The sequence below is a fragment of the Triticum urartu genome, chromosome 1, assembly GCF_003073215.2.
Source record: "Triticum urartu cultivar G1812 chromosome 1, Tu2.1, whole genome shotgun sequence".
In the NCBI taxonomy this organism is placed as follows: domain Eukaryota; kingdom Viridiplantae; phylum Streptophyta; class Magnoliopsida; order Poales; family Poaceae; genus Triticum; species Triticum urartu.
The window spans coordinates 511,667,367-511,682,775 of NC_053022.1; the positions used below are offsets into that span (position 1 = coordinate 511,667,367).

At 42.9% G+C, this 15,409-nt stretch overlaps 1 pseudogene; it reads left to right on the forward strand.

Moving 5' to 3' along the window:
* LOC125533013 overlaps window positions 1-15,409 on the forward strand; it is a 69,878-nt pseudogene that overhangs the window by 50,061 nt on the left and 4,408 nt on the right.

Below are 15,409 nucleotides of genomic sequence, written 5' to 3' on the forward strand. Positions count from 1 at the left end.
AAGTTAGGATGTGGGCATCATGCATGTGAACCGATCAAGTGGAATAGACTATCCTCAGCTAGATTTTTCGAGGAATGAGACGTCAGCGCCTCCAAGTAGAACATGAAACGCGTCGACCATGACGTTGCTTCTTTCATCCACATGAACTGGCCTCGTGGAGCTCGACCTGCATAGCAACTTTCCCTTCATTCACGACATAACACCGATGGATGAGGCTAAGTTTAATCAGCGCCAGCTAGGCATGAAGGGTGGCAACCTAGGGCTCACCAAAATTGTTACGCAAATATTAGATGTTAAAATACCCACTTGGTATACTATAGTACTCAGCCTACTGTCCGTGCACAGTCTGAAAAATTAGTTGAACTACAAACATGTTTGAGTCAATCGATTAGTATCAATACTCTGACCGGGCCTTCTGTGAATCTAGCTACTCCACCCTACGCATATATGTCTTCCATTTTCCCTTCTCATTCTATCTACCGTTTTACCGTCCCTAAGATTGTACTACGATTCACACTTACGTGTAGAAAAGTTCACGTATGCAATATTTTCAGAGCTTTGTGTCATCCTTCGTCACGAACTATAAACACAAATCAACGACCAGTAGAATTCCAAGGGAGTACAAATAACTCCACGCCATGGCATTCCACGGAACACATAAATTTGCAATTTCCTAAGAGGTAAAGTGCTACAACTTTGGATAATCACTTTAGTGCTAAAAGTTTGTCATCAACCTAAGTTGAATACATTGAGAATGCTACAACTTGCGCTGGATGATCACTTATTCACTTTATTGCAAAGAATGTAAAGTCGGGAGAACACATAAATTTAGGTCATTAACCCGAGGTAAATACATTGAAAGGGCTACAACTTGCGCTTGGTGATCACATTAATGCTAAAAGTTGCAAAGAATGTAAAATATGGATGGCGTGGATTGGAATGTGAGACCTCGCGAATATGTTGGCTCGCACTCACAAGGTAACTAATGCACCATGCAGTGTTTACAATGTTTATTGTTTATATTAGATACTAGTTTATAGCCTATCGTCTTTATCTTGCGTGCCACGATGGTGGTGTCTGAGGCTAAGGTGGCAAGAGGGAAGTGATGGTGGGGTGCCTCCACATACCACAACTAGAACTTACTAAGCAGTAGCATGCTGCATGCTAGGGAACCACCGTGGATGGTGTGGTGATGGCCGTATATACACAAACTTTATGAAGGTTTATTTGATTAGTGACATGCTGGTTTTACAATCCTGCTAGGACGAATCGGTGGCGTCATGCATATCGCTCCAGTTTGACGTCTGAATGCTGCGACTTCAGAAGCACCAATACCATCTGGCGCCCTCAAAGGCGCCCGACAACCGCCACTTCATTAACTTCTATACAATGCACTTCAATCACTACGAGGGGTTGTGATGCACCCGTCTGGTGTCAACTATTCAGCAGGGCTTCGCCGTCCAGAACTAGGCCCTAACAAAGACTAGACAGCCTTTTTGTGTATGAAATTATTTGAAGAGGAGAGAGATAGAAAGCCAGATCATTGCATGACATGAGTTTTGAGAGACTTGTGATGAAATGGAGAGCTCTCTCCACCTCTATTTATAGTGGGAGCAAAAGGTTGAGGCTAGGGGGAAGACCAAAAGGACCTCGGATATTTTCCACCCAAAAGCTACCAAAAGTGGGAGGAAGCCCCTTGGGTGGGACTCCCACACCATAGACGGTTTGGGCTGCCTCATGGAGGCCCCACCTCCAAAAAACATGTTACACAACTTTAGGGACAAAGCCCCAAAAGGTGGCATTAAAAAAGGCCACCAAACATGGCAATAGTGTTTACTTCATCATTCCACGATTCGTGGGATCCTGTCCCCTCACACTAGGAACAAGATATTTCCGTGACCGTTTAATCTGGAAAAAATTCCACAAGTCCAGAACATTTCCGACACCCTCCTAAAATAATTTTGGACGCGTTCCAAAACATTTTCGGTATGGTGACTTGTCGAAGAAACAATTTTAGTTTCTCTCTCTGAAACTTTCCTGTTGTCTCCGAAAAACTTTCGGCAACAATCTCTCGGAATCCTTGTCTATTACTTAGCAGATAGATGACCCTTAAGTGTGTGACCCTGTAGGTTCGATGAAGTATAGACATGACCGTTACTCTTTCTGATCCACCCGCAAAAAAAAACTCTTTCTGATCCATGATCAATCGCATAACCATGGACATCGATGTTGATCCCTATAGCCACATGAATGAATATTCGGGCAAACCTGTAATTATCGAATGTTGTTCCTGTTGCTTCGCGATATGTCTCAAATACCTGAAGTGAGATTTAATAGTATCCTTGTGAATCAACAACTTGTTCACTATGCCACTTTCCCCGTTACCAGTTTTGTTCTCTTTTCTCGTTCATGCATTCCAGCGTTCCCGTGATCAAATCATGTTGTGCCTGGCCAGACGATGGTGGATACGGCAACACCAAGAGGGACCAAGAAATATTTCTCCATAGTTGAAGGAGCAAATCCCAATCTTGACCTATCCAGTTCATTGTCATACTTTTCCCTAAACCCGAAAGCTGCTGTAATAGGCACACTGCTACATTTAACTAACTCCAAACTTCATGAAGCGAGCAAGAAGAAACTCGATACTCTCATAGTCTAAGAAATTATGCAAACACTAACTTTCACTGTGTTATAAAACCATTAACTAGTGAGAATGTATTTCATAGCATAACATCAATATGAGTCAATTCAACACAAGTGTTCTTAGAGGATTGTGTCCTCAAAATTGCTGGCATGGTCCTACCCATGATTACGAAAACATGGCCGCCATGCAATGCTTGAGCTAGTCTAAGAGGCTTGATTATAGGAATATATTTTACTGTTTATTATTGCAAACACGCACATGGGTTTTCCGTTGATCCTTTATGTATATACAACCTCAAGCACCATTGCAGTTCTAGCATAGAACATAAATATTTATTATAAGTTGGAGATAAATAAAAATTGTTATTATTGCCTCTAGGGAATATCTCCTACAATGGGGAACACAAGTCATGGAAACGGGCGCAGACGGTCATTTAGACTAGGTTAGAATACGGTTTAGTTAAGATTTGTCATGAATGTAATGAATGTGCTCCGATTTAGATGAAAGTCATTTGGTTTTATGTGAAAACCATTCAAGTTTCAATGAAAATTCGCATGGTCATTTAAATTTTCATTATATTTGTTTATTTTCATTAAATTCCTTTTGAAATGTAACCTGACATTTGCGGCTATGGTTGGATGACCGGACAGGTCCTCGCTGGTCCATGGACGGATGCGGATACTAATGCTTTTGATAGGAGGTTGTACATTTCATGTCCTTTTCTTTTTCTTTCATAAAAATGAGTTAATGCATGGTAATATTGGCTTTGAAATATGTGTCCTAAAAATTTGTGTGCCATGTCGACACAAAAAATCAACGATCGATACCACAGATCCAGCATGTCTAAGAGGGTTAGGATCAGATGCCTTGCCCATGGTCAGCCATAACATGCAGGCACCAATCCAACGTTTCATTCTACATCAAACGAAGGAGATTGATCCAAGGGGAAACCAACCAACACTTTGCATTTTTTTGCATGGAGACGCCCACACTTTTAGTTTTATGTACATGCAACAAGCTATGCAGTAGTGTTAAAAAAAACAAGCTATGCAGTAAGTGCTCCCCACATTGCAAATACATTTCGAATAATTACTAGTAGCAATTAGGAATAAATTTTAATAGGAACAATTAGACTGAGAGTACACATGCCCTGTTTTAAACCGCACGATTTTTAACATGGTCTGGCACTGCAAGTTGCGCCAGTCCCACCATCGCTTGCTCCGTTGTCACTCCATCGACCGCCGCACGCGCTGCGCAACAAGAAGTCGCTGCCATCATCGCTGAAGTAGTGGAGGAGGCGCTCGTGCGTGTGCTCTGCGGCGGGGAGGACGACTAATTTTAACAAGTTTTATATATTACACTCAAATCAGATAATTTTTAATAAGGTGAACTAATTTTCTTTTCAAAAATAAACAAAAACAAACGAGGTGCCCAACGAGTCTCCAACGGTCGCCGCGCAAATTAAAACGAAAAGTACAAAAATATGAGTCTCCAACGGTCGCCGCGCATTCATTCTACTCTTCCTGCTCCAGAGTAGACGCCACTCGACAACATTGATACCGGTCAGGTCGATGTGAAGGCGGAGCCGCCATCCCAACAACGCAGCACGCACATGAGCGCCTCCTCCATTACCTTGGCGAACGACAATGGATGTGCGGTCAGTCTGGGCGGTGTGCGAGCATGGTCACCCTCCAGTACCTCACTTACTTTTTGTTTAGTATTTTTAAAAAAATAGGTAATGTTGTTAAAAATCGTGCATTTAAATGTAATGTAATATATAGAACTCGTTAAAAACAGGGCATGCGTACATTCTGTCTAGTTGTTGCTATTAAAATTTATTCTTAATTACTACTAGTAATTATTCTAAATGTACTTGCAATGTGGAGAGCACTTAGTGCATAGATTGTTGCCTGTACATAAGACTAAAAGTGTGTGCGTCTCCACGCTAGAAACTGCTAAGTATTAGCGGGTTTTCCCTTGGATCAATCCCCTCCATTGGATGTAGAATGAGCGCTGGGTTTGTGCCAGCATGTTACGGCGTGACTGCCCATGGGCAAGTCACCTGATCCCAGTCTGTTTGAAGGGTAATCACATGTCCAGCAAGTCTGAGCCCCAGCGTACGTGGGTCGTGGGTGGAAGCCCCTGGATTTTAAACTTTCTAGTCGTTCACTGGTCCCACCGTACATGTCAGTTAAATACTAGTGATCTAAACTACTTTATATTTCTTTGCAGAGGGAGTACGTGCCATTTTATACACCGATATCCGGAGGCACGTTCGTCTATTTATACCACTACTAGAAATCAGCATATGGGGTCACATTAGTGGCAGACTGGCTCAGGGCTCCGTCACTGGTATTTTCCAAAAATACCAGTGACACCCACAAAACCAAGCCTACCACTGGGACTAAATTCAGGCTTGCCCGCCACTACTAGTTAGAGCAACAGTGGCGGGCACTACTAAACGCACAACACTGTTAATTTGGCTACCGACCTAGCTCACCATAATCATGGGGAAGGTATACCAGTGGCATACCATCTAAGCTCATATATATAGACTAGTGGCCCACCAATGCTCAATTATTTAGGATTTGTTTTTCTGCAATTTGTTGTTTAGTATGTTATTTTTTATGACCATTGTATTGTATGAAAAAGGTTTGTACTTCGTATTAAATTGAATATAATTCAAATTTCAACTATAACTACGTTTAAAATGTTCAAAAGATTGTATGAAATATCATAAATAAAGTATTTATTTCTAGTGCCATATTGCAATAGCCTATAAATGAGCACATATGCATCTGAGAACCGAAACAGCGCTTTCACTAGTTTGTCCAATATATGTTGTTTCTAATTTTTTGCATTGCCAAATGCAATCCTAGGACACATTTTCGTAAACCTTGTGACTCACGCCCACAAAAAAAAAACCTTATGACTCTGTTAATTAGCTCAAGAGAAACCAACGAGATTTGAGACAATGAATTTGGTGGGGCTCGGCCTTTTGCGATTACAGAAGGAAGATGAATGTGTACATATATGCAGACGGACACATCCAAAAAATTGTAGCCAAAATGGAGCCTAAGGTCTCCATATGGTCCGAAAGAACTAATGTGAGACATGATGGCAAATTGGGGCAAGAAGATCAAGCAAAATAGAAATAAAATCAGAGATCGGTCTACCTTGAATAGACCTGGTAACTGGGTTGTGAAGAGACGCTGGTGCTGAAATTCTTGGTGCGTCCCAATCCTAGTAGCCAAGTCACTGATATTATGTGCCTCTCAATGTCCTCAACATAATTTGTAAACCCACGCTTCTTCTCTGCTACTCCCTTCATCCCATAATATCAGGGGCGGAGCCAGGATTTGAGCATCGGGGCGCGAAGAAAGACAATGATAGTATAAAAGATTTTTTTCTCCACCAATAAACATACAAGAGGAACACAAGATAATATATATTTTTCAAAGAGATGAAGGAGTGTAGATGTCTATTAGTTTGAATGTAGCTCAGATGCCTAAAACATGTCAAACGAAGTCAATAATCTCATATGATGTGATTTCTATGCCAGCTTGTTGTGTAAGTCTAGCTGTGCTAGAATATTTGATCGGTAGAGATTGAAACTATACAGAAACAGATAAAGAATGAAGCTATTATATATGCAAACCAGCCTGCAGCAATCTGTAATCAGCCTGACTAACAATAACTAACATTCAGCAGTTTCTAAAACAGAAAGTCCCTCTATAGGTCGAGCTCCGTGGAACCTAAAAATCCAGTACTACTAGTAATAACTAAGCATAGACATGAGCGGTAATATATACTGCACAGATGTAGTACCTCTGATCTGGCGTGAGTCATATTGTGCAGCCGTGGGTGTCATATTCGAACCGCCTAGTACAGGGAAATCATGAGATTGACGCACACACAGATCGCAGGCAACGCACGACAAGGGGCGACGATCCGATCTGGCATAAAGCGCCGCCAGCTGCTGGCGGCCCTAGCACGAATTCAATCAGGTATTTTTTTTCCTTCAGAAATACGGATTCAATCAGGTCAAACAGATGCAGGGCTATTCAAATATCTGGTCGAGACGTGAGGCATCAATCGCAGGTCATTGTGGGTTCGGCAATTAGGCTTGGGGCATTTCCCGGCTATTGGGCCGGCTAATGATGATTGTGAGCACTAACCGAAAGTTCCTGGTCAATATACAGCTAGTCCCCGCTCGCCCCTCTCCCCAACTGTCTCCGCCCGTGCTTAACTTAAGAGCGTTTTTGACACTATCCCATAATATAAGAGCGTTTTTGACACTAGTGTAGTGTCAAAATAGTTCTTATATTATGAGACGGAGGGAGTAGCTAAAAGCAAGTTAATAGATGGAGACAAGTTTGTATTACAACACTGTCTTGCCATGGTTTAGGCTCTGCTATATATGGATGTCAGGTGGATTGAGCAGGTTTTCAGTGCTTCAACAAATATTTCATCGTTTATTACTTATTTAGTGTAAACGAACAGCAGAGCAGTATCAACTTTGTATCAAACTCTCTCTCTCTCTGTGTGTGTGTGTGTGTGTCTCTCTCTCTCATTTTTTCTTCTCTCTCAAAACAAAGAAGCTTCGTTGCGCCCAGCCAGCAGGCGAATTGATATTGTCTTCCTAAATCAAATTGGTCTGGTGAATGCTCGTCTTCCAGTTCAGAGCACAACAAACAGAAAGATTTCCAGGTTCTATTAAATTAGTAAATTACACGTGAACTCTTTCACAAAGAAACAAACAAAGCCTCTTATGCTGTGAAATGTCAAATATCGATTGTACTACCGTCATAGTGCTGTAGAAAGTACAGTGTATAAACCCGCGTTGCTAATTTCATACGTGATACTAGCACATTGAGACCGTGGCATAATGGGTCCAGGTTTTCTTTCTTTCCGAGAGTCAATAGGTCCTTCTGTCGCAAGCGTACGTACGCGCCGAACCACGAAAGCACTTGAGCAGAGAATCTGGCAACCAGACACACCTCGCCGTGTACATCATTATGCACACAACAGTCACGCGTCACCATGGCACATGGTCGCTTATCTCGTCTCTGCCTAGTCAGTTGCAGCGACCTTCGTGCGCCCAGCAACAAAGGCTTCTCTCCTTCTTGCCGCTCAGAATCTACTACCTCCAGTTCAACCTATGATGTTGGGAACCCAATCTGTGCCTGATATACCTTGCTAGCCAAATTACTGCCTTCTACTAAGATTCCCAGTGCATCTCATTCCCTCAAAAGATCTTGCTGCGTGGAATGTCCCATACGACTTGGTGCACATGCATGATATGTGCCAACTTCTCCCATTGACACGCGAGTGTTGGTTTCGTTACATGTACAAGCCTATGCTATTTATAGCCGCACGAGCTACATGTACCATGAATTCAGAAACTTTGAGCCCATCTTTAACATTAATAGTTTGCCATTCTATAAAATTAACATAATATTCTCCTGTTAAAATACTCCATGTATTGGAAAGAAATTCATGTGAATATTGCAATTTGTGGCATGACAGAAAATAAAAACAATTGCTGCAAAAGAAGACGTGCTATATTAGCAGAATTTCAGTCTGAAGCTGCACTTTACGGACTCGACTTGCACATATCAATTTTTCGGTTGATTTAGATGTAGAGACCAGTTATGTTTACTCAAAAGAGCTTACAATGCCACAAGAAAAGCAGGAGATAATAGACAAAAGAGTAACCTATGTATTGCTATTACACGTCTACACCTAAGACAGTAATTTTGTGTCACCTGGACCAGATCACCAGAGAACTCAACCCTGATCACAACTCCATGACCAAAGACCCAAACAACCTAGACAAAAAAACTAGTGCAAAAAAATGACAACTTGTGATAAATAAAAGTGCATACTACGTCAACCAGATGATCTTCCAATGGCAGATAGCGCAGAGAGCACCACTACTAGAAAAAAGGTTGTTAGTGACGCATCAGTTTTTGCTATTAATGGGCACTATAGATGCGTCACTATTAACACGCCACTAGTAACAAATAGTAATGGCGCATCTCTGGTGCGCCATTAGTATCCAAGATAATAGTGACGCATCACACAGTGCGCTATTACTATGCCTCCTAGGAGGCCATATTTACCTTCACGTATGCCCCCAAGTGCGTCATTACTATGCCCCATAATACTCCACTGGTATTTAGCCTTGGTGCGCCACTAATGCTCAATATCGTGCGCCACTACTGGGGGCCATATTTGCCTTCACCTATGCCCCAAGTGCGCCATTACTATGCCCGATAATGCGCCACTGGTATTTATCTTGATGCGCCACTAATTCTCAATATGGTGCGCCACTACTATGAATATTAGGAATTATTATTTTTTGCTTTTCTGTTATTTGCATAGGTTACAAAATACGTTACAGCACATAATATAAACATCACACAATAGAATTCATCATATTAGTCTCCAAATTCGAAATAGCGAACAAAGTTCAAACATTAGCCAAGTTTAGGTCTCGTGACATTAGCAAAGTTCATCATATTAGCCGAGTTTGCCGTCACATTACAAAGTTGATATCGATCATCTAAACTACCATCACATAGAAGAGAGATGCGGTCACGATGAGCATCATCGCGATGAAATTGGTCTTCATACGATTCCTCCTCCGCTCCCTCCTCTCTCCCGCTAGATAGCGCGCGTATCTAGCTTCCGCCTCCACCCTAGTGGTGTACCCTTTGTAACTATTACCGCTGAAACGGTGAACCTGTCTCCGACACTCCTCCCAGTCGTCGTAGACTCCGAGAACTTTACCCTTGTACACGACATACGACGGCATCTCTATGCACTATACAAACAAAACGTTAGTAGCAATTCACAGATAATATATAAGTATGCAACAAAAGGATCGGAAGAGAAAAGAAACACATTAATAGCACGATTCATAGTCCTACTAATAAATAGCATCGATTACATATAAGTTGAGCGACTGTCCAAACTAAAGAGACATACAAGTTCATTAAAGTTTAATTGCAACATGAGCTAATCGATATTTCAGAACTACATAGCACCAATACTTTCGACTCGACTCAGGGACCGTAGCGTGGATGAAGCCGCCATCTTTCATGATGGTCATGAATGTGCGCCGTTGTCAGCCTGCATTTGTAGCGTTGTTTCTATTTCAGTATTGGACGGTTGATATTTGAGGTAGAACTGCCCCGAGGTACGAAGGACATCTTGATAGATGATTTCCGCAAACTCCGACTGAATGCGAAAGAATTCTTGTCTGATGTCCTCGTCCTGGATTACCGACAAGCGTGCGGCCCATTCTTTGAGATTATTTGGTAGCATAAGGTGATTATGGTCCCGTACGATCGCCCGCATGTGATGGAGGGCGTAGTAGGCATCCTTCTGACTGCCAGGCGGCCGCTTGACGCAGGGGAACGTCATTACGTGGGTGAACACGTGCTTGTCGTACCTACAAATTGGCCTCCTGAAGGTGACTCCAGATTTGGCGTAGCCGGGGAGAGCATTATCAAGAATTTTCTTCATATTTGTGGTCTTTATTTGACTGACGGTCCGAGTCGAAATACGTGGCCATGGAATATTTCGGACTTAAGAGGATGAGTATACAATGTGTGTCACTGCACAAAACACGGAATGTTAGAAAAAAAAGAACGATCGAAATCTAAGAAATCATATGTTACAGGGCGGTGAGGGGATGACTTACTTGAAAAAGTAAGGCACGAGGAAGTAAAATTGTTGATGTCTTAAAAAGGGATTGATCTTCCATCGCAAAGGTATTCTCTTTTCTGGTTATGTCTCCATGGTAACTTAGTTATGCCATGTATGTTATGCGGAGAGAACTTACATTCAAAACATATGTTGTACAAAAGAGGATTGAACTGTCCCGTGAACATGATGGGTGAAGCAGCAGTTAAGAAAAATAGGTATTCTTCTACTTATTCTTTTTCAGGGACAACTGTTTCTTGTGGCATCTACTTATTAAACAAACATTTAAACTATGAGCTTACATCGTGAATCTGAACAACAGGAGTAACTAGACTGCATTTAACAGGAGTACACTACTAGAGTTAACAAATTGGGCATATTCTAGGTCAAACTATAAATGTTGACTAATTTTTGTTTCGGTTGAGAATCGGGCACCTTCTAGGTTAAGAAAATTGGGCATGACCTTTGCTAATTTTCTTGACCTAGGAGTGCCCCATTCTCAACCGAAACGGAAATTAATAAATATTTCAGGAGAAAGGGGTCATTTCACATCAAAAGCTGCCAGCATTGGAATCAGAAGCTGCCAGGATTGGAACATCAGAAGCTGCCAGCATTGGAACATAGCAGAGAAATACAAAATATAGCTGCCAGCATTGGAATATAGCTGCCAGCATTGGAACATAGCTGCCAGTGACACTACTAGGAAAAGGCCTACTAGTGGCGCACCAGTTTTGCCTACTAATGGCGCACTACTGGTGCGCCACTAGTACCACACCACTAGTATTATATATACTAATGGCGCACCACGTCGTGCGCCATTAGTATAGACCAACATGCGCCATTAGTATGCCTCCCAAAGGGCCATATTTAATCATGTGCTTTGGCATACTAATGGCGCACTGTGGGATGATGCGCCATTAGTATGAATATTAGGTTTTATTTTTTTTACTTTTCTGATTTTTGCACAGGTTACAAAATATATTATTGGACAGAATACAATAGAAGATTAGTCTCCGAATACAATTCAGCATATTAGTCTCCGAATTCAAAAGACCGAACAAAGATAGAACATTACAAGTCTCGAGACCGCGAGTAGCGAGTTTGTCGGAAGTAATACTAATTCTAACAAGTCCTACTAATCATCATCATACAACTTCTACTCGTTATTAATAACAGGTCATACGATCATCATCTTGATAGTCATCGAACCAACCCTACTTAATTGTTCTTAGCACATAATCATCAGTATTAGGCAGGACCTAAATACCCTATTTAAGGTAAAATAAAATAAAACAATATAAACCCTGACTCTCCATTATGGAGAATGGAGAACATCCTGTCTCCAATTCTTGCGCTTCACTTCCTTTTGCTTCCAAGAACATCCTTACGACTGTCCATACATTTTTTTCCATCCTTTGATTTTCATGTCTCCACTTCTTTTAGAAATCTCGTATGGACAGTTGAGATTCGTAGGATGACCTGGCTGTATGTTCAAAACAGTAAGACTACCTTTTTGATACATCAAATGAGGCACACAATTCTCTGGGATTACCTGTTGAAAAACATAATAATAACTTCATAGTTAGCAATGATGTACTAGTTTTAGAAGTATGTAAAAGATGCACGGATGTCGTAATAGTAAAATTCTTACCAGGGTATCTCCATGGTAGTTACCGTAGTTGAACACATGCACTAGTGGCACGTATTGACCAGAATGTTGAGGAGTTTGATTGTAGATATTATAATTCTCAATGTCAGTACAAAATCCGACCAGATGATTTTTCTCCTGGTAAGTTCTTAATTCGGAGCCATCGGTGTAGTGGGTTTTGTCTACCATCTCCCGCACATTCTTTGAACAATAAAAATAAGCTGTCAATGGAAATAAGTTGTCAACTATTTTGAAATAAACAATATAAATTAGCTAATAACTATGTTTGAGAAACTCACATAGCGGTAGAACTGGAGGCATATCAACAAGGACCCAAATGTCCATATTGTCTTGGTCGATGTCAGGATTACCAAGATCCATGGTGACAAGCATACCCTCATCAAAACCATACATCTTGCAAAATGCTTCCCAATTTTTGCAACCAAAATGGGTTACGCTCCCAGAATTATATAGATTTACTTCAAAGTCCACATCGTGATGAGCCCTTAGGTGAATTTTCTTTGTTTTAGAAATTTCATGGTCTTCAAAATCCATCATCTCCAAGACATAGCGTCTTGCATGGCATGAGATAAGCTATACTCGAATTGTAAAAGATTAAAGTTACACGTTGAAATAGTTGAAGTCATGCTTAATTATGAAAAAAACAATTGTCGTCGTTGCGTACCGTTTCAACTTCGAAGGTCTCCTCGACCTTAATGCTGAAGCGTCAATCATCGTCCAGGTGAGGCCTGTCGCACAGACCTCGATCGTCGTGGCACCAGTCGCACTCCCCCAGGAGACTTTCGTCGTCCGATGACGACATTTCCTACGTTCATAATTCAAAACTACAAAGGATGAGTGGTTCCTCTTCCAGATTAGGGTTTATCGATGACGAGCAGCTGACATTAGTAATAACTATGAGTTGATATCACACTTCTATATGTATAACACAAGAGGCAGTTGATCCTACTTAATTAAGTACTAACATACCCCGGCCCATGCATTTGTCGCAAGTACCCCATATGTCCTATTTTTAGAAAAGTCATGCTAAAATTCACGAAAAATTTCAGCATGACCTTTGCTGAAAATAGGACATATGGAGTACCCGAATTTGCCAGAACGGAAGTTAATCGACATTCCGGCAAACTCAAGGGCCTCTCGGGGTACCTGCAAAATCATCACGACACGATGGTCGGAGAAAAAACCTAGCAAACTCCTTCCCTTCACTCGGGGTACGACAATATATCTTCTAGGCATGAAAAATAATACCAACTAGGATCGGTATCACCTTCGTTTTTCATTTTCTGTATGATCAATTAAATCTTCTGCAAGCTTATATGAAAAGGTTCAGCAACTTGAAACGTAATTCTTGAAACATAATTCTTGCTGGTATTCCAAATCATTTCATTTATATTTTAAATAATAGTAGGAATTATTTCATAATAGAATTTACCCCAAAAACAAATTCCTTTAATGCCATTCTCAAACTCTGAGTTGCCTCTGTTGCACTAAAACTAATTCAAATAATTTTTATAAAATTGCGACAAAATTTTTGGGAGACCCTATAATTCCTATAAATTATTTTTGAACAGAGACCCATCCTAATCTTTTGAAATTTTTGAGAGAAACACCCACTTCGTGCTCGAGCTCCTCCTCCTCCTATTCCTCCCCTGTCCCCGCACTTGCTACATCCAGCAGCCCGGAGCAGACCCGCCTCACCTCACCATTCACCGCAGCAGGCAGCAATGCCTCCGGACGGCGACGCGGAGCTGGCGGCGGACGAGCTACAGAGCCTCAGCTTCGGCTCCTCCGAGCGCTCCCGCTCCGCCTCCACCGTCTCCACCGCCACGGCCTCCTGCTCCACCTCCTCCTCCTCAGGGCCAATCGCCGGCGTCCCCGCGTCGCGCTCCTCCAACCCCTCCGCCCTCGCACCGCGCCTCGGCACGGTGCAGCTCTCCGACATCTGCTTCGTGCGGCGGCTCGGGGCCGGGGACATCGGCAGCGTCTACCGCCGAGGTGAAGGGCAAGGGCGGGGCGCTGGTGGTGGCCAAGGTGCTCCAGGGCCGCAACATGGAGGGCCGCGCGTGCACGGAGCGCGAGAACCTGACGGGGGAAGGGGAAATCGGTCAAGGGCCTCACCGAGGTGCTCGACGATGATCTCGAGAGGTCGGGGGTGGCCGGGGCGGAGCGATGTGACGAGGTGGACGAGGCAGGCCGAGGTTGGGGAATACGACGATGGCGATGATACGGTGTAGCTTCGGTCGATTGAGAACCCGTAGATGAAGAAGCAGTCGACGTCGGTCCTCCTGGGCGTCTCCGTGCGGCATGGGGTGACTGGTGGCATCGCAGTGGGTCGGGGCGGCGGCGGAGCAGCAGGTCGAGGGCTCGGGGGATTGGGGATTGGGCTCAGCCTGGGAGGAGGCGGCGCTCGGGGGAAAAGGGATAGAGGGGGGAAAGTTAGTAATGGCGCACCGTGGGAGTGGTGCGCCATTACTAGTTAAACTAGTAATGGCGCACCACATCCACGGTGCGCCATTACTAGTTTTGAAAAAAAAATTAAAAATTTTGAATTTTTTTTTGAAAAAAAACTTAGTAATGGCGCACCTGTCTACTTGATGCACCATTAGTATGTTTGGAAAATGAAAAAAAATTGTTACTAGTGGCACACCATGTATCTGGTACGCCATTAGTGTCTTCCACACTAATGGCGCACCTGCACATGGTGCACCACTGCTATATTGTAGTGGCGCACCACATGTCAGGTGTGCCATTAGTATCCATTTCATCTATAGCCCTTTTCCTAGTAGTGTGATACATCTCCAACGTATCTGTAATTTTTGATTGCTCCATGCTATATTATCTACTGTTTTGGACATTATTGGGCTTTATTATCCACTATTATATTATTTTTGGGACTAACCTATTAACCGGAGGCCTATCCCAGAATTGTTGTTTTTTGCCTGTTTTAGGGTTTCGAAGTAAAGGAATATCAAACGGAGTCCAAACGGAATGAAACCCTTCGGGAACGTGATTTTCTCAACGAACAAGACCCAGGAGACTTGAACCATACGTCAAGACACAAAAGAGGAGACCATGAGATAGGACGGCGTGCCTACCCCCCCCTCCCCCCAGGCGCGCCCTCCACCCTCGTGGGCCCCCTGTTGCTCCACCGACGTACTCCTCTTCCTCCTATATATACCTACGTACCCCCAAACGATCAGATACGGAGCCAAAAACCCTAATTCCACCGCCGCAACTTTCTGTATCCACGACATCCCATCTTGGGGCCTGTCCCGGAGCTCCGCCGGAGGGGCATCGATCACGGAGGGCTTCTACACCAGCACCATAGCCCCTCCGATGAAGTGTGAGTAGTTCACCTCAGACCTACGGGTCCATAGTTAGTA